The sequence below is a fragment of the Felis catus genome, chromosome B3, assembly GCF_018350175.1.
Source record: "Felis catus isolate Fca126 chromosome B3, F.catus_Fca126_mat1.0, whole genome shotgun sequence".
NCBI lineage: Eukaryota > Metazoa > Chordata > Mammalia > Carnivora > Felidae > Felis > Felis catus.
This window is the reverse complement of record NC_058373.1, coordinates 84,189,541-84,212,949: the sequence shown is the minus strand read 5'-3', so window position 1 is coordinate 84,212,949 and position 23,409 is coordinate 84,189,541. Positions and strand designations below refer to the sequence as shown.

General features: G+C 37.8%; 1 long non-coding RNA gene across 3 annotated transcripts; it reads left to right on the top strand.

Moving 5' to 3' along the window:
* Positions 1–229: 229 nt before the first annotated feature.
* On the top strand, positions 230–22,879 carry LOC102900155. 3 transcript variants are annotated; one of them, XR_006599522.1, is made up of 6 exons: positions 230–490; positions 4,264–4,337; positions 4,908–4,976; positions 14,073–14,470; positions 17,332–17,427; positions 21,313–22,879. It is a non-coding gene; the product is annotated as an uncharacterized LOC102900155 (long non-coding RNA). The 3 variants fall into 3 exon arrangements; XR_002158556.3 differs by lacking the exon at positions 230–490 and adding an exon at positions 20,807–20,850 and having other exon boundaries at positions 2,532–4,337; XR_440548.5 differs by lacking the exon at positions 230–490 and having other exon boundaries at positions 2,532–4,337.
* The last annotated feature ends 530 nt before the right edge of the window (positions 22,880–23,409 follow it).

Below are 23,409 nucleotides of genomic sequence, written 5' to 3'. Positions count from 1 at the left end.
TGAGCCACCCAGCTGCTACAGATTATTTGCTTTTTGGATGGTGAGTCTGAGAAATTTTTTATAGATTTTGGATACTGTTTATCAATATGTCATTTACAAATATCTTCCATTCCTTAAGCTGCCTTTTAGTCTTGTTGATTGTTTCCTTCGCTTTGCAGAAGCTTTTTATCTTGATGAAGTCCCAATAGTTCATTTTTGCTTTTGTTTCCCTTGCCTCCAGAGACCTGTCTAGTAAGAAGTTGCTATGGCCGAGGTCAAAGAGGTTGCTGCCTATGTTCTCCTCTAGGATTTTGATGGTTTCCTGTCTCACATTTAGGTCTTTCATCCATTTTGAATTTATTTTTGCGTACAGTGTAACAAAGTGGTTCAGTTTCCTTCTTCTGCATGTCACTGTCCAGTTTTGTCAACACCATTTGTTGAAGAGACTGTCTTTTTTCCATTGGATATTCTTTCCTGCTTTGTCAAGGATTAGCTGACCATATCATTGTGGGTAAGCATTTCATATTTTAATGTTTTTAATGAATGGTATTTAAAATTTTTTTCAATTTCTGGTTGTTGCTAGTATATAGAAGTACAATTGATATTTATGTATTGACCTGTATTCTGCAATCTTGCCAAATTCACTTATTAGTACTAGTAGATTTCTTATTGATTCCTTCAGAAAAAGTTTTACTTTTTTTCTTCCAATTTATAAACTTTTGTTTCTTTAATTGCCTTATTGCAGTAGCTCTGACTTCCAGTAAAATGTTCAACTGAAGTGGTAAGGACAACTTTGTCTTGTTACCAATCTAATGGGGAAAAAGCACTTAGTCTTTCATTTTTTTTAAATTTTTTTTCAACGTTTTTTTTATTTACTTTTGGGACAGAGAGAGACAGAGCATGAACGGGGGAGGGGCAGAGAGAGAGGGAGACACAGAATCGGAAACAGGCTCCAGGCTCCGAGCCATCAGCCCAGAGCCTGACGCGGGGCTCGAACTCAAGGACCGCGAGATCGTGACCTGGCTGAAGTCGGACGCTTAACCGACTGTGCCACCCAGGCGCCCCAGTCTTTCATTTTTAAGTATGATATTAGCTATAGGTTTTCAGGACATGCCCTTTATTAATTAAATGAATTTCCCTTCTATTCCTGGTTTGCTGAGAGTGTTAGCATAAGTGGATATTAATTTTGTCAAATTATTTTTATTGAGATGATCAAATGTTTCTCTTTTTAAGTCTGCAAAAGTTGTGAACTACATTGTTTGACTTTTCAAATGGTAAACCAACTTTGCAGCCCTGAGATAAACCCTCCTTGGTTATGAAATATTATTGTTTTTAGGGGCACCTGGGTGGCTCAGTCGGTTGAGCGTCCGACTTCAGCTCAGGTCACGATCTCGCGGTCTGTGAGTTCGAGGCCCGCGTCGGGCTCTGGGCTGATGGCTCAGAGCCTGGAGCCTGCTTCCGATTCTGTGTCTCCCTCTCTCTCTGTCCCTCTCCCGTTCATGCTCTGTCTCTCTCTGTCTCAAAAATAAATAAATGTTAAAAAAAAATTTTTTTAAAAAGAAATATTATTGTTTTTATAAATTATTGGGTTTGATTTGCTAGAATTTTAAATCCATGTTCGTAAGGAATATTGATATATAGACAATAGTTGTTGTTGTTCTTGTTGTTACCTTGAAATGTCTTTGGTTTTGGTGTTAGGCTAATGCTTGCCTCTGACAATTCCTGCCTTTACATTGTGTGTTTAGACCATTTACATTTACTGTAATTGTTGATATAATTGAGTTAAAATTTATCATTTTTCTTTTTGTTTTCTATTTGTCTCATCTGTTGTTTGCTTTTTATTCTGGTCCTATCTTCTTTTGTATTAGTCAGAACACTTTTGATGATTTTATTTTGTCTTCTTTATCTGCTTATTAGCAATACATGTTGTTTTTTTAAATGACTGCATTAGAGGGGTGCCTGGGTGGCTCATTTGGTTAAGTGTCCCACTCACGATTTCTACTATGATCTTGCAGTTGGTGAGTTCAAGCCCCACACTGGGCTCTGCGCTGACAGTGCGAAGTCTGCTTGGGATTCTCTCTCTCACCCCTCTCTTTCTGCCCTTACCCAGCTCACGCTCTCTCTCTCTCTCTCTCTCAAAATAAGTAAATAAACTTTAGAAAAAAAATGGCTGCATTAGAGTTCATAGTATACATCTTTAACTCATCACAGTCTACCTTACGTAATATTATACTAATTCACATATAGTATAAAGACCTTACCACCATATACTTCCTTTTGTCCCCACCCAGTCTTTATGCTATTGTTGTCATATGTATTTACTTCCACGTGTATTATAGACCCCACAATACATGGCTATTATTTTTTGCTTTAAATGGATCATTATTTTATTTTATTTTTTAATTTTTTTTTTAAACGTTTAATTATTTTTGAGACAGGGAGAGACAGAGCATGAACGGGGGAGGGTCAGAGAGAGAGGGAGACACAGAATCTGAAACGGGCTCCAGGCTCTGAGCTATCAGCACAGAGCCCGATGCGGGGCTTGAACTCACGGAGTGCGAGATCATGACCTGAGCGGAAGTCAGACGCTCAACCGACTGAGCCACCCAGGCGCCCCAAATGGATCATTATTTTAAAGATAACTTTAAAGTAAGGGAAAAGTCTTTTATATTTATCCCCACATTTGCCATTTCTAGTGCTCCTCATTTCTTTGTATAGATCCATATTTACAGTCGGTTATCATATACCTTGTGCCTGAAGAGCTTCCTTTTTCCGTTTTTCAGCTGGTGTACTGGTGATGAATTCTCTCAGCTTTTCTATGTCTAAAAATGTCTTTATTTTGACTTCATTTTTAAAAGATTTTTGCTGGGTCTAGGATTCTACGTTAATGGTTTTATCTTTCAGTAGTTTAAGGTATTCTATGTGCACTCTGGCACCGCTCCTGTCATACTTACTTTTGTTTCTCTGTATTTGTATCTTGTGTCTCTGGCTCCTTTTAATATTTTCCTTTTTTTAATGTTTTTATTTATTTTTGAGGGAGAGAGTATGAGTAGGTGAGGGACAGAGAGAGAGGGGGACAGAGGATCTAAAGCAGGCTCTGCTTTAGAGCAGAGGGATTCTCTGGCTAAAAGCAACAATCCCATGCTGGGCTCGAACTGACCAACCATGAGATCATGACCTGAGCCGAAGTTGGACACTCAACTGACTGAGCCACCCAGGTGCCCCTGCTTGTATTATTTCCTTTTTGTTACTGGTCCTCAACAATTGCATTTTGATTTGAATTGCTGTGTTTTATTTCATTTTTCTCTTGCTTGGGATTTTTTTAGTTTCTTGGATCTGTGAGTTTATACTTCTCATCATATATAGAAAAATTTGGGTTATGATTTCTTCATATATGCATTCCATTCATCAATCTTCCTCCTCCCCTTTGAGATTCTAAGGACACATACGTTAGGCTGCATGGTGTCCTGCAGTTCAGTGATGCTTTGTTCTTTTTTACCCCAGTCTTCTATCTTTCTGTGTTTCATTTTGAATAATTTCTATTGTTGTGTCTCCAAGTTTACTAATCTTTTTTTTTTAAGTAATCTCCAACACCCAACGTGGGGCTCAAACTCACGACCCTGAGATCAAGAGTGGCATACTATACTGACTGAGCCAGCTGAGCACCCTAAACTTACTAACATTTTATTCAGCAGTGTCCAATCTGCTGTTAATCTCATTCAGAGTATCGTTCATTTTAAGCATTGCTTCTTTTTTCATCTCCAGAAGTTTGATTTGGGTCCTTTTAAGATCTTACATACCTCTTATCATGCTCACACTTTCCTCTAACTTTTTGAAGATATGGAGTTGTATTATAATAGCTGTTTTAATGTTCCTAATTAATTTAACTAATTCTGTCACCTGTGTCATTTCTGGGGCTGTTTCTATTAATTTTTTTTTCATTATAGGCTGTATTTGCCTGCTTGCTGGAATGCCTTCTAATTTTTTATTGCATGCCATTGTGCTGTGGTTTTCTTGTATAAACATTTTTGGGCTTTGTTCTGGGATACATTTATGTTACTCGGAAACAGTTTGAGCCTTTCAAGTCTCACGTTTAAGCTTTGTTGGGCAGGTCCAGAAGAGCCCGTCTTTTACGGCTTATTGGCCCAACTGCTAAGGTGATAACCTTCTGAAGACTCTACTCGATGCCTTACATATGAGGTCTTTCCACTCTATCTGGTTGGAACACAAATTATTCCTGACCCTGTGTGACTCCCAAGTTTTGTTGTGCTTCTTCTTTTCCAGTGATTTCTTTCCTCTGGCCCTGGTAGTTTTCTCACGTGCCTGTACCAATCAGTACTCAGCTGAAGACTCAAGAGGTACTCTCCCAAGCTCTTCTTTTGTGCAGCTCTCTCCTCTGGTTTTCAACCTGAAATTCTGATGTTTTCACCTCCCAGATCTTCCAACTCTGTTTCCTCTGCTCAGAGAGGTGACCGAGCTTTGCTTGGGTTCCTCCTCCCTATGCTGCAGCCTGAAAAGATCTCCTGCAGCCAGAGCAATTATAGGAATCACCTTGTTTATTTCCTTGTCTGAAAAATCTCTGTCCTGCACTGCCTGCTCTTTGATCCCTGAAAACTATGACTTCATACATTTTGTCCAGTTTCTAAATTATTTTAGGTGAGAGACTAATTCTGGTCTCTGGTGATAGCAGATATCATACCATATATTTTTTTTATTTCCTAATTTAAGTTTTTTGAATCGTTTCTCAAGATGGAGGAAGCTAATAAAGTGGGAAAGGCAAAAAAAGCCTGAAATGAACAATTAAGAAATGCAAGAAACAATCACGATACTTTGACAAAATGTAGTACTAGCTAATAACTAAATACCCAAAGCCTTTTAGAAAACATGTCAAAAACCCTTTTAATCATTACCATATCTCAACTTTACAGCTTCAAGTATTAAACAGACTCTAGCACTGGCAGCTTTTTGAACACCCACCCTTCACTGCAATTTTACCTGTAAGTAAAATTGGAAAATTTTTCTTTAAATTATGAAAGATATTGAGCATAAAACTTAATTTTCAAGTGACCAGATTTTACTCTAATGAAGCCAAAGATGAGTATGGTCGTTTTTCCAGCACAAGTTATAGAATGATAGTCAGAAGAAATTACTTTAAAAAGAAATTTTTCAGGGGTGCCTGGGTGGCTCAGTCAGTTAAGGGTCCAACTTTGGCTCTGGTCATGATCTCATGGTTCATGAATTCGAGCCTAGCATCAGGCTGTGTGATGATGACAACTTGGAAACTGGAGCTGGTTTCAGATTCTGTGTCTCCCTCTCTTTCTCTGCCCCTCCCCCGCTCATGTGTGCGGGCTTTTTCTCTCTCTCAAAAATAAATAAACATTAAAAAATTTGTAATAAATAAAAAAGAAAAGAAAATTTTCAGGGGTTCCTGGGTGGCTCAGTTGGTTGAGTGTCTGACTTTGACTCAGGTCATGATCTCATGGTTTGTGAGTTTGAGCCCTGCGTCAGGGTCTATGCTGACAGCTTGGAGCCTGGAGCCTGCTTCAGATTCTGTGTCTCCCTCTTTTTCTGCCCCTGCCCTGTTCTCACACACACTCTCTCTCTCTCTCTGTCTCAAAAATAAACATTTAAAAAAATAAAAGAAAGCTTTCAAAGTGAAATAATAAATATATTTTCCCCTGTGAGGGGGAAAATCACCTCAGATGAGTTATCTCACTTTTTCCAAACAAAGAAATAATCCGGCTGACCAAAGGCATGGAAAGTTTCAAACACACATAAAGGGTGGTACAACTGAAAAGGGCTTGTAATACAGCAAGCTGGCCACCAGGCTTAATCACCTAAAAGCTGTATTGTCAGCATTCCTGTCGAATGGATGATTGAGCCCAGAAAGATACTTCTGATAAAAAAAAAAAGGAAGGCATAGTAGAAATGTTACTATGTAAGAGTGCCAATAGGCAAGAGAGGTGGTAATTATCCTTCACTAATCACCTAAAAATACAGCATCTTCTCCTTTTTGAGGGTCCCAGTGATCCCCACCTGCTGACTTTTACATCTTTCTGTTATTCCCTCCCATTGTGTGTTGGCTGGACACAGTGACTTGCTTCTCATGAATAGAATATGGCAAAAGTGATGGAAAGGTGTGTCTGAGATTAGTTTACAAAAGACTATGACTTCCATCTTCCTCTCTCTCTCTTGCTCTCTCACTTGCTCATTGTGACGGAGGAGACTGCCATGTTGTGAACTGCTCAGTGGTTAGGTCTAGGTGGCAAAGAACAGAGGGCAGCTTCCAGTCAATAGTCAGAGAGGAACTGAGGCCCTTAGGGCAACATACTGAGAGGAACTAAATCCTACCAATGTCCTCCGAGTAAGATAGAAGTGGATCCACCTCTAGTCAAGCATTAAGAACACTAAAAACACTGCAGCCACAGCTAACACCTTGACTGCAGCCTTGTGAGAGACCCAGAGTCAGAAGACCCAACTAAGCCATGTCTACCTTCCTTACCCATAGACGCTATAAGAGAGTAAATGTCTATTGCTTTTATTCATGAAGTGGTAACTTGTACAGCAATAGAAAACTAATACAGATTCCATATGATAAATCGTAACTTACCCCTAACTCAAATTTCACTTAAGAAGAAGTGACTATGCATCTGAGAAGATTTATTCTTTACCCAGTCAAGGTAGTTATTGTCCAGAAAAAGCTTAGATACATGCCAAGTGATCGTATCATGATCTCACTTCTGAGTTTAGAAATTAATCTGAAAGAATTGTAGTTTCCAGTCATATTTTTCCATTAAGAAACTATGAGGTTCTATTTTTATGAGCCATAAGTACAATTTTCCACTATTCTGAAAAATAATATACTCCTAGCTCTGTAGTAACTATGGTTGATTCCGGAAATAAGTATTCTGTAGTGGAAATTATCAGAACTGTGGATTTGAATAGACCTAGCTATTTAAATAAACAGCCACCATTTTGTGAAAATTCAAAAGGAGAACAAATGATGTGACAATTCTCATAAATAGTTCATTTGAGAAATTATTCTCGGGGCACCTGGGTGGCTCGGTCAGTTAAGCATCCAGCTCTTGATTTCAGCTCAGGTCATGATCTCACAGTTTGTGAGACTAAGCCCCAAGTGGACTCCTTGCTGACAACAAGAAGCCTGCTTGGGTTTCTCTCTCTCCCTCTCTCAGTCTGCCCCTACCCCCCTGCACACAGGTGCTCTCTCTCTCTCCAAATAAGTAAATAAACTTTTAAAAGAGTTATTCTCAAACTAGTGGATATATTGATGTTTCTATAGTTCTTTAAAATCTACTTCTAGATTTTATATGCTCTTTGGTGTATATGATACATTTTATAATAAAAACCAAGTTAAAAAAATCAAACAAGCCTTCTGCCTTCTTCTGATATTTAAGACTTTATTTAAAAGTCAAGCTGTAAAGGGTGCATATGGTAGTCATCTGAAAAAAGATGTGCCTTCTAAGCTTCTATTAAGTTTAACATACTTTAGTTCTCCTAAAATTTTTTAAGTTACCTGTTTACCAAAGATCCAACCACTCAGGTCCTCCAAAATTAATCCTTTTGTTTTGTTTTGTTTATTTTTGACAGGGGTGGGGGAGGGGCAGGGAGAGAGAGAGAATCTTAAGCAGGCTCCATGCCCAGCATGGTGCCCAGTGCGGGGTTTGAATCCTACAACCCTGGGATCGTGACCTGAGTGGAAATCAAGAGTCAGATTCTCAACAGAATGAGCCACCCAGGTGCTTTTTAGTCCTTTTGTTTTAAAAGATAAAGGTGAAAAAGCAAAAAATAAAGAGAAGCCACACAATAAGAAAAAAGGTAAATTGCTTCTGCAGTTACCTCCTTTTTTCATCTGCCACAGGTTTAAACATTTGTCTACATGGATTGATCTCTTCCTTTTCTCAAATATTCAGTCAGAATACCTGAATCTCAGAATTCAGATCAGATCAGTCTGAATCTCAGAATTCAGTCAGAAGGGCTACTTCTGACACTGATATTATGAACCCCACTATGCATTTATTACTCATTCTGAGTATTACTATTAATATCATCATTCATTGAAGCAGTAATGCATGCTACCACTTTAAAGTTTGGAATTAGATTAAATTTGCAACTCTGTTGGCACATCTGGATTGTTTTACAACTGGATGCCTTTGGGACTTTTGTTTATAGTATTTTATAAATGCAATGCTGTTTTGGTTTTTATTTTTTTACTCTTTTTGAATTACGGCTTTAGTTTTCATTCATTCAGAAAATATTTATAGACCTTTTACTACATATCTGGAACTATTTAAGATAGGTATGCAGCAGTGAACAAGATAAACAAGGTCACAGTCTTTTTGGGGTGTATATCTTTTTTTTTTAAGTTTATTTATTTTTTAAAAAAAATTTTTTTTCAACGTTTATTTATTTTGGGGACAGAGAGAGACAGAGCATGAACGGGGGAGGGGCAGAGAGAGAGGGAGACACAGAATTGGAAACAGGCTCCAGGCTCTGAGCCATCAGCCCAGAGCCTGACGTGGGGCTCGAACTCACGGACCGCGAGATCGTGACCTGGCTGAAGTTGGACGCTTAACCGACTGCACCACCCAGGCGCCCCTAAGTTTATTTTTGAGAGAGGGAGCGTGAGCAGAGGAAAGGTGGGGGGGAGGGGACAGAGGATCCAAAGCAGGCTCTGTGCTGACAGCAACAAGCCTTTGCAGGCTCAAACCCAAGAACCGTGAGATCATGACCTGAGCTGAAGTCGGACGCTCAACCGACTGAGCCACACAGGCACCCCGTGGGGTGTATATCTTAACTGGGAGAGGAGTGGAGGTGGAGGGTGCTAGGCAAGTAAGATAAATTACCAACTGAAGTTTTGCACTACATAATATTTTTCTTTTTTTTAACATTTTACTTACTGTCATTTATTTTTATTTTAGAGAGAAAAAGAGCATACAAGTGGAGGAGAGGGGCAGAGGGAGAAAGAGAGAATCTTAAGCAGGCTCCACACTTAGTGCAGAGCCCAATGAGGGGTTCGATTCCTCGACCCTGGGATGATGACCTGAGCTGAAATCAAGAGTCTGACACTTAACTGACTGAGCCACCACCACTATATATATACACACTATATAGCATAGTATAGTATAGTATAGTATAGTATAGTATAGTATATACTATATAGGTATACTATTTACTATACAGTATACCTGTATATTACTATTTAGTAGACAGTATACCTGTATATTTACTATACAGTAGTATAGTAAATTTACTATACAGTATTTACTATACAGTATACCTGTATATTACTATATATATATATATATGTGTGTGTGTGTGTGTGTATATATATATATACACATAAATGTGTGTGTGTGTATATATATATATATATATATATATATACACACACACATATATATGTAGGTCATGAATACATATATATATGTATATATGTATATACTGATACAGAGTTGTAAAAGTGACAATAATATGCTCATGCTCCCTTCTCTAAGTGTGTCTTAACAGATTAAACCACACACTTATGACATCTATACATTATATAATCAACATCTTAAATAACAGCTTTGAAATCTCTCAATGATAGGTTGCACTGCATGAAAAATCAAGATATAGGCACTTAATGCCATACTCATCAAAACGGAGGGATTAACTCTCATGTATATACTCAAAGTTAATGCCACTTGGTTTTCTTTTTCTTTCTTTTAATAAAAATTATATAGTTTGCCATTAAATATCTTTGAGTAGACCTGATCTTTCAGGTCATGAATATTTTTTTTTTTAATTTTAATATTTATTCATTTTTTGAGAGACAGAGACAGTGCAAGCAGGGGAGGGCAGAGAGAGGGAGACACAGAATCTGAAGCAGGCTCCAGGCTCTGAGCTGTCTGCACAGAACCCGACGCAGGACTCAAACTCATGAACCGTGAGATCATGACCTGAGCTGAAGCCGGATGCTTAACCTACTGAGCCGCCCAGGTGCCCCTCAGGTCATGAATATTTAATGAAAATAACAAAATTAGTTATCATCTTTGAAGGGGAGAAAATTCAGGTAAGAAAAGACCTATTCTGTCCACCTACAGTAGACTGCTTAATACTGCAAGGAAGGCATTTAGCAAGAGCACACTGGAGATAAGAAGTGCCCAGGGCTTTCTCCTCTTTGATCTACATATTGTGCTTCATGTGCCAAGGGTGTGACACCATCTTAAACACAATCTTACCTTTCCCCCCTCAGACACCAAATTGACAGGGTAGAATAGATGGAGCACTATGTCTCTTTTCTGCTATGGCATGCCAGGGAGAAAAATCTCTATTATGTAATTTTCTGTATCTTCAAAACAAATCAAGCTTCAAACAGGAAATATTGTCACCCCTAGAAAAGTTCTACCCATCAGAATATGAGATCCTCATATGTTGCTGATAGTAGTGTCATAAAAACCTTAAAATGTTTAAAGACCTTGACTCAGGGAACTTAAGAAAATAACCGGATATTTATAGAATTACTTACATATGATAGTTCATCACAGTATTGTTTATAATGGTTAAACATTGGAAACAAACTAAATGTCTAATAGAGATTAAGGACAGAGCAACCATATTCTGAAATGATAATCAGAAGTAGAAGAATATGTCAGAATGTGAATAAGTATTCACAATGTATTGTTAGGTTAAAAAATGAGGTTACAATATATAGAAAAGTGTTTAATTGAAAATCAAATGTCAGTAAATGTCACAGATTTCACAATAGACAGCAGTAAGCCAGTCACTCGTTTCAGACATCACTCTAAATCAGAATACTTATGTAAGGAACAATCCAAAGTTAAGCTCTTAGATAATGTGTATGCTATTATGCTTCAGAAGATTCAGGGGATACATTTTTGGACAGTTATCAGTAATTTCAATATGTGCCTTTTTTACATTGACCCTATTTGAGATTTGTGACTAGCAAATATTAATGTATTTCTGCTCTTAAATCACGAAATTCGTTTATTCCTTGTGGATATGTGAAATCACGTGGTTGCTTGCTTCTGCTTGAACAATATGAAATGCCTTTCTTCATTAGGTGGGATTCATGCATATCTAATTTTCCATGGAAGATTAATGACAGCATAATATACAATATATGAGTAAAACCTAAATGGAGATTCTGTTCACGGTTGACTTGTAACATTGATATCATTACCTTGAAATTGGTGTTCAGGGCCTCATTCTTCTGCATTTTGTATGACTAAGGAATATTTTGAATTTTATAAATAAAATGTTATACCAATTGGTCTTTAAAGAAAAAGTGGTGCCAATCTATTAAAATACTGATGCATCTTTATAATAGTAATAGATAGAAGTAGAGAATATTAGTTGATGTGGTTGAAATGAAGAAACCTTCACAGATATCAGTAGAAGAGAGCTAGCTAACTCTTTCCTAAAAAGGCATACAATTGTACATCAACATTTCTTAATAATTACCTCAGGCCTGAAAATTATTGAAATCCTTACTCCTAGGTCATTATATTAGAACAAGAATGCTTCTTGAATGCTTATAATCTATATTTTGAACAAGGATTATACAGTGGATTTGAAATTAAAAAAAAAAGAGGTCACAGAGTATTATATAGAATATGATCCCAATTACACATGTGTTTGTGTATATGTGTATAAATGTACATATAAATAAAAATGTTTAAAGTTATATGCCCAGATGTAAACAGTGATTATCTCAAAGGTGGCTTTTTTCTTTCTTTCTTTCTGCTTTTCTGTGTATTTCAAACTTTTTTTTTTAATTTTTTTTTTATTTTTGAGAGAGAGAGAGACAAAGCGTGAGCAGGCGAGGGGCAGAGAGAGAGAGAGACACAGAATCTGAAACAGGCTCCAGGCTCTGAGCTGTCAGCACAGAGCCGGATGCAGGGCTTGAACCCACGGACCACGAGATCATGACCTGAGCCAAAGTCAGATGCCTAACCGACTGAGCCACTAGGTGCCCCTGCATATTTCAAACTTTCAAGAATGAAAAGCTGGTAGGGGCGCCTGGATGGTTCAGTAGGTTGAGTGTCTGACTTGGGCTCAGGTCATGATCTCATGGTTCATGGGTTTGAGCCCCATGTTGGGCTCTGGGCTGGCAGCTCAGAGCCCGGAGCCTACTTAGGATTCTGTGTCTCCCTCTCTCTCTGCCCCTCCCCCACTCATGCTCTGTCTCTCTCAGCCTCTCAAAAATAAAGAAACGTAATAAAAAAAATTTGTTTAAAGAATGAAAAGCTGGTATTCCTTTTGTTGTCAAAGAAAATTACAGCAATTTTTAACAAAGTTCTACTTTTCTGAAGTTCCATTATTCTCATTTGGCATCACTCTTCCCATCCTCACTTTCTGAATGTCTATATATTGTCTATATCTTCGTAGTATCAATTGTGAATGTCTGATATTTATCAGATTCACCATTATAGGATTACGAGCTTCCAATTTTTCTCAAGGTACCTCTCCATTTAACAAGTATTTGCTAAATTAAACTAAATACATTTATCTTTCTGTTAGCCTAGCCTCTGTGACAGAGCTGCAAGGTAGAACTGTGTGTAAGGGGGGCTTCAGGAGTAGGAGGGATAAATTAATATTATGCCAAATATTAATGCCAAACACTTAATAATTTCTTTGCAAAGCAATATTACAAAAATGCAATGCTGTATGCCAAGGTGAAATAGAAAATGTTCCAGAAAGGAGTGGGAACATTGGGAAGCCAACTAAGCAGAAAAGTGTTGGGGCCCCTCCCCCAGAAAAAATCTTAAGGGTCTGGGAACTCTTTCTTTTTTTGCTTCTTCCTTCCTTTTTTTTTTTTTTAAGCAGTTATTATTTTTAGTTACTTATTTCCTTTTGGGCAACTCTATAGTAAGAAAAGTTTTTTCTTTCCCCCTAGCTCAAAGTTTAAGTATCAAACATGTGAATGAGCCAGTGCCTTCTCTCAGGGAGAGTGCAGCTCCAGGGAATGAAGACCAAGGATCTCTAGCTATCATTCTTGGGGGTGGTCCTAGAGAGTTAGAGACTCTGCGCCTATTGAGAGACCGGAAGCCAAACCAGTGTGTGGGTCCAAAAGAGACCCAAAGATTAAGAATGGTCCTTGGTCACCTGTGGTGCTAGGAGTGAGATCACAGAGAAACAGCATGCAGCATCATTGACTGGCCAATTATTGGATTTAGGGATTAGCAGCAAAAACAAAACAGAACACATTGGGGACAACAGCATACGCACCTGAGGTGGTGACAGAGCTGGGATCTCTATTCTCGGGAAATTAGTTATTAAAATGGCCCTTTACGGGGCGCCTGGGTGGCTCACTCGGTTAAGCATCCGACTTCAGCTCAGGTCATGATCTTGTGGTTCATGGGTTCCAGCCCTTCACTGGGCTTTGTGCTAACAGCTCAGACCCTGGATCCTGCTGTGGATTCTGTATCTCCCTCTCTCTCTGCTCCTCTCCCCACTCATGCTCGCGCTCTCTCTCTCTGTCTCAAAAATAAACATTTTTTAAAAATAATAAAAATAAATAAATAAACTGCCCCTTTACTGGGCACCTGGCTGGCTCAGTCAGTGGAACATGTGACTCTTGATCTCAGGGTTATGAGTTCGAGCCCCACATTGGGTGTAGTGATTACTTAAAAATAAAATCTTTAAAATAAAATAAAATGCCCCTCTGCAGAAGAAATTACCAAAAAAAAAAAAAAAACAAAACAAAACAAAAAAAAAAAAACAAAAACAAAAAAACAAAAAAAGACACAATACAGGTTTAGGGGAGGACAAGAGTAGGGGGAGTTACATGTGTACATAACACAGTCCTGTGTTATCATCCACAACCCCACCACAGAGAGTTGGGGTATAGCCACCACTGGCAGACAACTTTCATCAAAAAGTAGACAGCTGTAACTTTAAGTCTCCAATGTGCTAGCCAGGGTAAGAGCCGCTACTTCCATTAAGGGAACATAAAACTGAAAGCTGCAAATGACACTTTTTCTATTCTGTGCTTTGCTTTCCAGCAAGTCACGTGTTTATCAGACTTCTCTTTATTTAAAACTGGGTAATACTTCTTTCTCACCTTGCAGGTGCCTCCTGAAATACAGTCAACACAATGCTGTGCTTTGGCTACTTGTGTTTTTTAAGAATAAACCAAAATCAGCATTTTTAATCAACCACATTGGACCAGATTGGGAGAGAAAGACTAATGTGTTCCAATTGCCTCGTTCCTCTTTATGACCAAGCAGGAAGTTTCAGAGCAAACCTCCACCTCTCAGGAAGTTTACGTCAAAATGAGTATTGACATCCTGTTTAATACAGTCTTAAATTTTTTCCTCACTTCCAGACACTCACCATTTGAATTAAAATGTTTGAGTAATCTGTCCTGAAATTATGTTTCCTTTGACTCTCAGAAGACTATGTCTAAGTGACAAATGGAATATCTCTATGACTAATAATGATAAAAGTTAAAGGTTTTTTTTTAGTAGTAAGTACCTGTAATTATAACTCTTATTTATATCAGTATTCCCTACCCCTTATTCATTTGCTCTTTCAAGTAGGCCCTTGTTAATTTTATTCTGATTCATTAGTTATGCCGCCAATACACTAAAAACAAGCAGATGAAACCCTGAGTAGAACATTCTGGTGCTTCCCTCCAGGACATACTATGTAATACTGAAGTGAGAGAGGTGAGGTGCTGGTGGCTCTGGATCCTCTAGAAACCGGCTGTATGATTTGGCTGAGTCTCATAACCTCTCTGGCTTCAGCTTTCTCACCTGAAAATGAGGTGTGTGGTTAAATGATTATCAGTACATCCTGTGCAATTGTACGATGGAGAAGTGGAAATCTTTATCTCAGATACTGTAAAGTCATACTTGTTAAATTTAAAAAAAAAAAAAAGTACTCTAAGTGTAAGTCTCAGTTTGCATCTTCCTAAGTGTATTGGTTAGGATTCTTTAGGGTTGAAAGTAACGGAAATCCTAATGGACCTTATTTAGATAAGAAGGCAACTCTATTTTAAGGGTATAGAAGCATCTCACAGAACTCAAGGACAGATAGTCAACTGCACATAAGGAACCAGGAAGACAAATGTCCAAAGCACTCTCCTTCTCCAGTCTCCCCCTCTCTTTGTACATGTGCTTCATTCCACCTCCTCTCTGTAGACTAGGTTCTTCTGCTTCCCTTGACCACATCATGAAAAAGAGGACAGCCTGGAAGCTCTTGAGTTTAAAAGTTATAGTCCAGGCATAAAAAGAGAAATGGCTCATTTAGTCCAAATACCATAATTTAGTCCAAATTCCATATCCAGAAAAGGCTCTGATTTGTCTGTATTAGGACAGATGCCCACCCCTGGACTAATTGACTGCCATGTAGGTTTGAGGCCAGTTAGATGGAACATAACAGCTTTCACCAGAATCCTGAGGGAAAGTAGAGAAATTTTTAGAGATGGGAAATAAATAGAAAATCCAACAGACATTCTTGCACTAAAATCCCACTTAACACAATAGTATTTTTTCATTTTGAAATAATTATAGATTCACAGGAAGTTGAAAAATTAGAACAGAGAGGTTCCACCTAGTTTCCCTCAGTAGTAGCATTTTACATAACTGTAGTATAATATCAAAAGCAGGAAATTGACATTGGTATAATCCATAGAATTTATTCAGATTTCACCACCTTTACAGGCACTCATTTGTACGCGTGTATAAAAATCTATGCAGGGGGCGCCTGGGTGGCGCAGTCGGTTAAGCGTCCGACTTTAGCCAGGTCACGATCTCGCGGTCCGGGAGTTCGAGCCCCGCGTCAGGCTCTGGGCTGATGGCTCGGAGCCTGGAGCCTGTTTCCGATTCTGTGTCTCCCTCTCTCTCTGCCTCTCCCCCGTTCATGCTCTCTCTCTCTCTCTCTCTGTCCCAAAAATAAAAATAAAAGTTGAAAAAAAAATTTTAAAAAAAAATAATAAAAAAAAAATAAAAATCTATGCAGATTTATCACATCTTTATAGATTTGTGTAACCATCACCATCATCAAGATACAGAACAATTGGGTCAGCACAAAGACCCCGTGCACAAATGCACAGTTCATTTAATTTTCATGAAGTAAATTCACCCATGCAATTCAGTGCAAGAAACAAAATCACCACCATTTCAGAAGACCTCCTTATACCCCTTTTCAGTCATTACTCTCCCTTAAGAGTGAATCACATATTATGTACTCTTTTGTATCTGACTTCTTTTGCTCCATATTATGTTTGTGGCATTCATCTATAATTGCTTTATATAATTATGGCTCACTCATTCTTTAAGGAGCTTAATTTTAACATTTTTTGAGGTTATATGACATACAATAATCTGTACATTTTCAAAGTGTACAATTTGATGAGCTTTGATATATGTACCTATATCTGTAGCAATACCACAATCAAGATAATGAACATATCTACTTCCTCAAAATATTCCATGAATTTTTCAAAATTTTTTAATATTTATTCATTTTTGAGAGACAGAGAGAGACAGCGAGTGAGCAGGGGAGGGGCAGAGAGAAAGACACAGAATCTGAAGCAGGCTCCAGGCTTTGAGCTATCAGCACAGAGCCCAAAGCGGAGCTCAAACCCACCAACCATGAGATCATGACCCGGGCTGAAGTCGGACGCTTAACCAACTGAACGTTCACCAGGCACCCCTATTCCATGAATTTTTTAAACTAAGAATGGTTGGAAAAAAGTGAACTTCTTAGGGCTACATTGACTTTCAAATCTTTCGTGGAAGGTTGGGATAATTACTTTTCTCTATTGTTAGGACTTCAATGAGAAAAGTTCTTACATATGTTCTATCAAAAAAATATCCTGCTTTACAAGATCATAAATCTAAATAATTATTCTAAACTGCCACCTGAAGTGGTTTCATGAAGCAATGTTACTTGTGACTGCTGGAGACAAATAGGAAATCCTGATATGAAAGCAAACACAATCCACACACACACAAACGTGTACACATACATGCATTCTTGCAAAAGGACTAACTGGACCAAAATCCTGGATGCACTAAGGTCCAAACCCCAAACTGTAAGTAGAATAATAGTGTTTAGAGGGCTATAGGCCAAAGGACATTTACTCATTTTATATACATATAAAACTTACATAGCACTATTCTTAAATGTGTACAAACATAGTTGTTAAAATGAACAGTTCTTCGCATTCATTGATTCACATATCCTCAAAGCTTCTCAGTAACTTTCCTTAACTGACTTGGCCCATTTTGTGAAAGGATATAAAGAACTCTGACTAAAGTTTAAGAGCAGTTCAAATGCATGAAACTGGAATTTAGTTATTCTCTTCATTCCGTTGCTTAGGTCATGGAAAACTGTCCCTTGAGCTTCAAACTACTGTTGAATAAACAATAACAATAAACACCACACATCTGTAGAAAAGTGGATGTACTAAATAAAGTGAGTAAAAATCTTTATATATATTATTTTGCTCTGTTCCCTTCCTATAGGTAATCTAAAAGGAAATATTTTCATATATAAACATTTACAGAACTCCCCCTGTCCCAAGTACGGGGAGCAGGGTGCAGGGGGAGGGATACAAAGACAAATAGCACAAGGTTTCTGTGCTTAGGGAGTTCGTGTGGGTTTTTTTGTTTGTTTCAAGTTTTTATTTAAATTCCAGTTAGTTAACATACAGTGTAACATTAGTTTCAGGAGTAGAATTTAGTGATTCATCGCTTACCTATAACACCCAGTGCTCATCATAACATGTGCCCTCCTTAATCCCCATCACTCATTTAGCCCTTCCCCCCACCCACATCCCCTCCAACAACCCTTAGTTGTTCTCTATAGTTAAGAGTCTGTTTTATGGTCTGTCCCTCTCTTTTTCCCCCCATGTTCATCTGTTTTGCTTTTAAATTCCACATATGAGTGAAATCATATGGTATTTGTCTTTCTCTGACTGACTTATTTTGCTTAGCATAATAGTCTCTGGCTCCATCCACATCATTGCAAATGGCAAGATTTCATTCTTTTTGATGGCTTCATGATATGCCATTGCATATATGTACCACGTCTTCTTTGTCCACTCATCTGTCGATGGCTCTTTCTATAATTTAGCTATTGTTGATAGTGCTGCTATAAACATCTGGGTGCATGTATTACTTTGAATCAGTATTTTTGTATCCTTTAGGTAAATACCTAGTAGTGCAATTGTTGGGCCCTAGGGTAGTTCTATTTTTAACTTTTGGAAGAACCTCCATACTATTTTCCAGAGTTAGGGAGTTTATGTTCTAATGAACACATCTACCTACCTTATAAGGGAATAAATAATCTTTGCATTTTTTAATTGAAATATAGTTGACATGCAATATTATATTAGTTTCAGGTGTACAACATAATGATTCAACAAGTCTATACATTACTTAGTGCTCACCACAATTATTCACCATCCCTGTTACAGTGTTACAACAATATAGTTGACTATATTCCCTATGCCGTAGTTTTCATCCCCATGACTTATTTATTTTATAACTGGAATTTTGTACCTCTGATCCCCTTCACCTATTTCTCCATCCCCTCACTACCCCTCCGCTCTGGTGACCACCAGTTTGTTCTCTGTACTTATGAGTTTGTTGCTATTTTTGTTTTTTAGATCCACATACAAGTGAAATCATATGATATTTGTCTTTTTCTGTCTGACTTATTTCACCTCCAAGATCTATCCATGTCGTTGTGAATGGCAAGATATCATTGTTTTTCTATGAATGAGCAATATTCCATTGTATATATTTATCACATCTTCTTTATCCATTCATCTATGATGGATACTTAGGTTACTTCCATATTGAGGCTATTATAAATAACAATTTGGGGCGCCTGGGTGGCTCAGTCGGTTGAGCGTCCGACTTCGGCTCAGGTCATGATCTCATGGTCCGTGAGTTTGAGCCCCGCGTCAGGCTCTGTGCTGACAGCTCAGAGCCTGGAGCCTGCTTCAGATTCTGTGTCTCCCTCTCTCTCTGCCCCTCCCTTGCTTATGCTCTCTCTCTCTGTCAAGAATAAATAAAACATTTTTTAAAAAAACAAACAAAAGTAAATAAATAAATAAATAACATAATTTATGCAATAAACATAGGAGTGCATATATCTTTTCTAAATAATGGTACTATTTTCTTTAGGTAAATACCTAGAAGTGGAATTACTAGGTTTTATGGTGTTTCTATTTTACATTTTGTGAGGAAACTCCATACTATTTTCCATAGTGACTGCACCAATTAACATACCCACCAATAGTGCATGAGAGCTCCCTTTTCTCTACATCTTCACCAACACTTGTTATTTCTTGTCTTTTTGATACTAGCCATTCTGACTGGTGTGAGGTGATATCTCATTGTGGTTTTGATTTGGATTTCCCTGTAATGAGTGATATTGAGCAAATTTTCATGTGTCTGTTTGCCATCTGTATGTCTTCTTCGGAGAAATGTCCATTCAGGTCCTCTGCCCATTTTTAATCAGATTATTTGGGGTTTTTTTGGTGTTGGGTTATATGAGTTCTTTATATATTTTGGATATTAACCCCTTAGATGATATATACTTTGCAAATATCTTCTCCCTTTCTGTAGATTGTATCATTTTGTTGATGGTTTCCTTCATTCTGCAAAAATCTCTTACCTTGATGTGGTCCCACCTGTTTATTTTTACTTTTTTGTTTTTGTTTCCTTTGCTTGAGGAAACATCCAGAAAAATATTGCTAGGGTTGATGTCCAAGAGATTACCACCTATGTTTTCTTTTAGGGGTTTTATGGTTTCAGGTCTTACATTTAGGTTTTTAATCCATTTTGAGTTTATTTTTGTGTATGGTATAAGAAAGTGGTCTAGTTTTATTCTTTTGCATGTAGTTGTTCAATTTCCCCAGCACCATTTATTGAAGAGACAATCTTTTCCCCCATTTTATATTCTTGCCTCCTTTGTCATAGATTAATTGATTGTATAAGCATGGATTTCTTGGTCTATTCTGTTCCTTTGATCTATATTTCTATTTTCGTGCCAGTACCATACTGTTTTGAATATGATAGCTTTGCATTTTAATTTATTTTTAATTTGTTTTTGTTTTTTTATTTTTGAGAGAGAGCACGCAAGAGCATGAGCAGGAGAGAGGGGCAGAGGGAGAGAGAATCTCAAGCAGACTCCAAGCTCAGCACAGATCCTGACATGGGCCTCAGTCCCACAACCCTGGGATCATGACCTGAGCCAAAATCAAAAGTCAAATGCTCAACCAACTGAGCTACCCAGGAGCCCCTATATATTTTTTTCTTTTTCTTTCCCCCCCCCCTGTATTTTAATTTAAAACATAATGCTGTGAGTGCTAGAGTTATTTAAATTTTTTCTTGTTGAAATATGAGATGTTATAAACTAAGAAAAAAAAAAAACTTGAAAAATCTGACCAAATGCAGAGACATCCAGATGCCTAAAGAAAGGATTTTTTATATATTTTTATATTTTTCATAGAGGATAATTATTAGAAATGTCTATGGCATCTCAACACATCGAGTGTCTTCCTCTGTATGCTTGTCATTAACACTTGTTATTAGGATTGAAGGTGCTAGAGAGAAAGTTTGCTAATATAGACAAATTAAAATGAAACCAATAATTTGGAAGGGATTATTACAATTATTATCCTATCAAGTTTTAATCATTTAATATCAACTGGAAGTCTACCATGGGCAAGTTTTCCGAAGAGGAGAACCATTTCCAAAAATCATTCTCATTATTGACATTAAAAGGCACTTTTAAATTAATCTGTGTTCAATATTTATATTTTCCTATATTATGGAAACAGACTATACCCTCCACAAAGGCTCGAGGGCACCAATACAAAACCAGGTGTGTACCTAATTGTAATTATCACGCTAAAAGTCTTTTACTATGTTATTTATTAAAGATCATCAAATTTGTAGATTTTGCTTCTGTTGACATATCTTCTTAATAGCATAAGTAAAATCTATTCACATATAAAAATAAATCGTTTTAGTTTGGTAAAGTGATAAACTGTAATAAAAACCTATTCACTGTTGGTTGTGTTGGTTGGACATATTTTACCTTGTATATTGATGTCTGTTGCCAATATGTATTCGATCAAAGTCTGTGCTTCAGAACAAAAAGCTTCCTATTGCTCCTCTAGTCACTTTCAACTTTGTAGACTCATCAGGAAGCTCTTAAGTAAATAAGCATTTAAATTGAAAGCAATGAAATTGTGTTTTGTATTACCTGATACAGCTTCCACATATCCCACCTGCTCCATTCCTCTCATGTGCTGAACCCACTCTTTGTGTCCCTTACTATCAGTATCTGAGGAGTTGAACCTGCCACACAAACCAGCCCAGACCAAGACCATCTCCAGATGAGGCTGTCCCCTGCTGTACCTCATTGAAGTGATTGATAGTTGAAGAATCGTAAGGAAGAAGAGAGGGGTCAAAAGACCATAAAGACAGAGCAACATGATTTTCAGCGAGGGAAGAAAGGTAGATTCTGCATACTGTATTCTGACAAATTTAACATTAGTACCAGGAAAAAGTTGAGAATGGGTTTCCATAAATGATTTGAGTGCACTTACAGGATAGGACAGGGATCATTTGGAGCCAGCATGCGTTTCTGAAAGCAGGGTAAACCACACTAACTTTATTTCTTTTTCAGATAATATTGGTAGATTAGTGGTAAAGGAGAATGCTATATGAAGAGTATAGAACATTGAACTCTTTGTGGACATGATGAAAAACTATGGATCAGATTATAATGCAGTTAGATCTTGCCTGAAGACTTTGGCTCCAAAAAGCAGATAAATGTTTTCTTGGACAAGTCCTTCATTTATGCTGTAGGGATCGGTCATGGTCTCTATTGCACTTCACATTTAATTAATGGTTTGATAGAAACCCACATGTATTTGGTTTGAATAGATCATATGTAGTTAAGAGTTACTAATTTGTTCATTGACACTAAAAAGTTATTTGATAAACCATTGTAAATGCCAGCATTTCAGTTAAAAATTGACTCTACAAGTATAGTTCAGGTAAACAGGTCCTTCAGCAGTATCTGAAGCAGTATCTAGAAGGACAAGAATTTTAGTAAAATACAACCTTGGGCTTTATTAATTAAAATTCAGTGTGTAGAACCAGAGAGACATTGGCCCCGTCTATTCTTGTTTGGTCAGACAACATCATATTTTCAAAACAGCATTGAGGGGTGTGCCTGGGTGGCTCAGTCGGTTACGCATCTGACTCTTGATTTGAGCTCAGGTCATGATCTCGCAGTTTGTGCAGTCAAGCTTTGTGTTGGGCTCTGTGCTGACAGTGTGGAGTTTGGGATTCTCTCTCTCCCTCTCTCTCTGTCCCATCCCCACTTACACTCTGTCTTTCTCAAAATAAATAAATAAAAATTGTAAAAAAGCATTGCTAAGCCAAAAGTATCAAAGGAGGCCAACCAGGGTAATAGGAATTTGAACCTATGTCTTATGAAACCGCTGAAGATATGGTTTTGTCAAGGGAAGAGGGATCAATATATTTTCAGATATCTGAAGGAGAGTTATGTGGCAGATATTAAACTTGGTATTTGTGACTTTAGAGAACAAAGCCAGGATCAATATATAGAAACTACATGTAAACAAAGCTTAGCTCAATGAGAACTTTCTAGCCATTAGAGTTGTAGGCTACTTGGGGAGGGTGTGGTAGAGAGACTAATGGTATCCACATCTTCAACCCTGAAACCCCTGAATATGTTGCTGTACATGCCAAAAGGCCATCTACTTTGTAGATGTGATTAATTTAAGAATCTTAATTTAAGGAGATTACCTGATAAGCCTATTGTAGTAACAGTGGTTTTTAAAAGATAGAAGAGAAAAAGAGAGAGAGAGAGAGAGAGAGAGAGAGAGAGAGAGAGAGAGAGAAAGGAATAAATAAATAAATAAATAAATAAATAAATAAATAAATAAATAAAAGATAGAAGAGAGAGGGGCGCCTGGGTGGCTCAGTTGGTTAAGCGTCCAACTCTTGATTTCGGCTCAGGTCATGATCTCATGGTTCACAGGATCAAGCCCTGGGTTGGGCTCTGCGCAGACAGTGCAGAGCCTGCTTGGGATTCTCTCTCCCTCTCTCTCTGCTCCTCCCCCGTTTGCTCTCTCTCTCTCATGCACGCACTCTCTCTCAAAATAAACAAACATTTGGGGCGCCTGGGTGGCGCAGTCGGTTAAGCGTCCGACTTCAGCCAGGTCACGATCTCGCAGTCTGTGAGTTCAAGCCCCGCGTCAGGCTCTGGGCTGATGGCTCAGAGCCTGGAGCCTGTTTCCGATTCTGTGTCTCCCTCTCTCTCTGCCCCTCCCCCGTTCATGCTCTGTCTCTCTCTGTCCCAAAAATAAATAAACGTTGAAAAAAAAATTAAAAAAAAAATAAA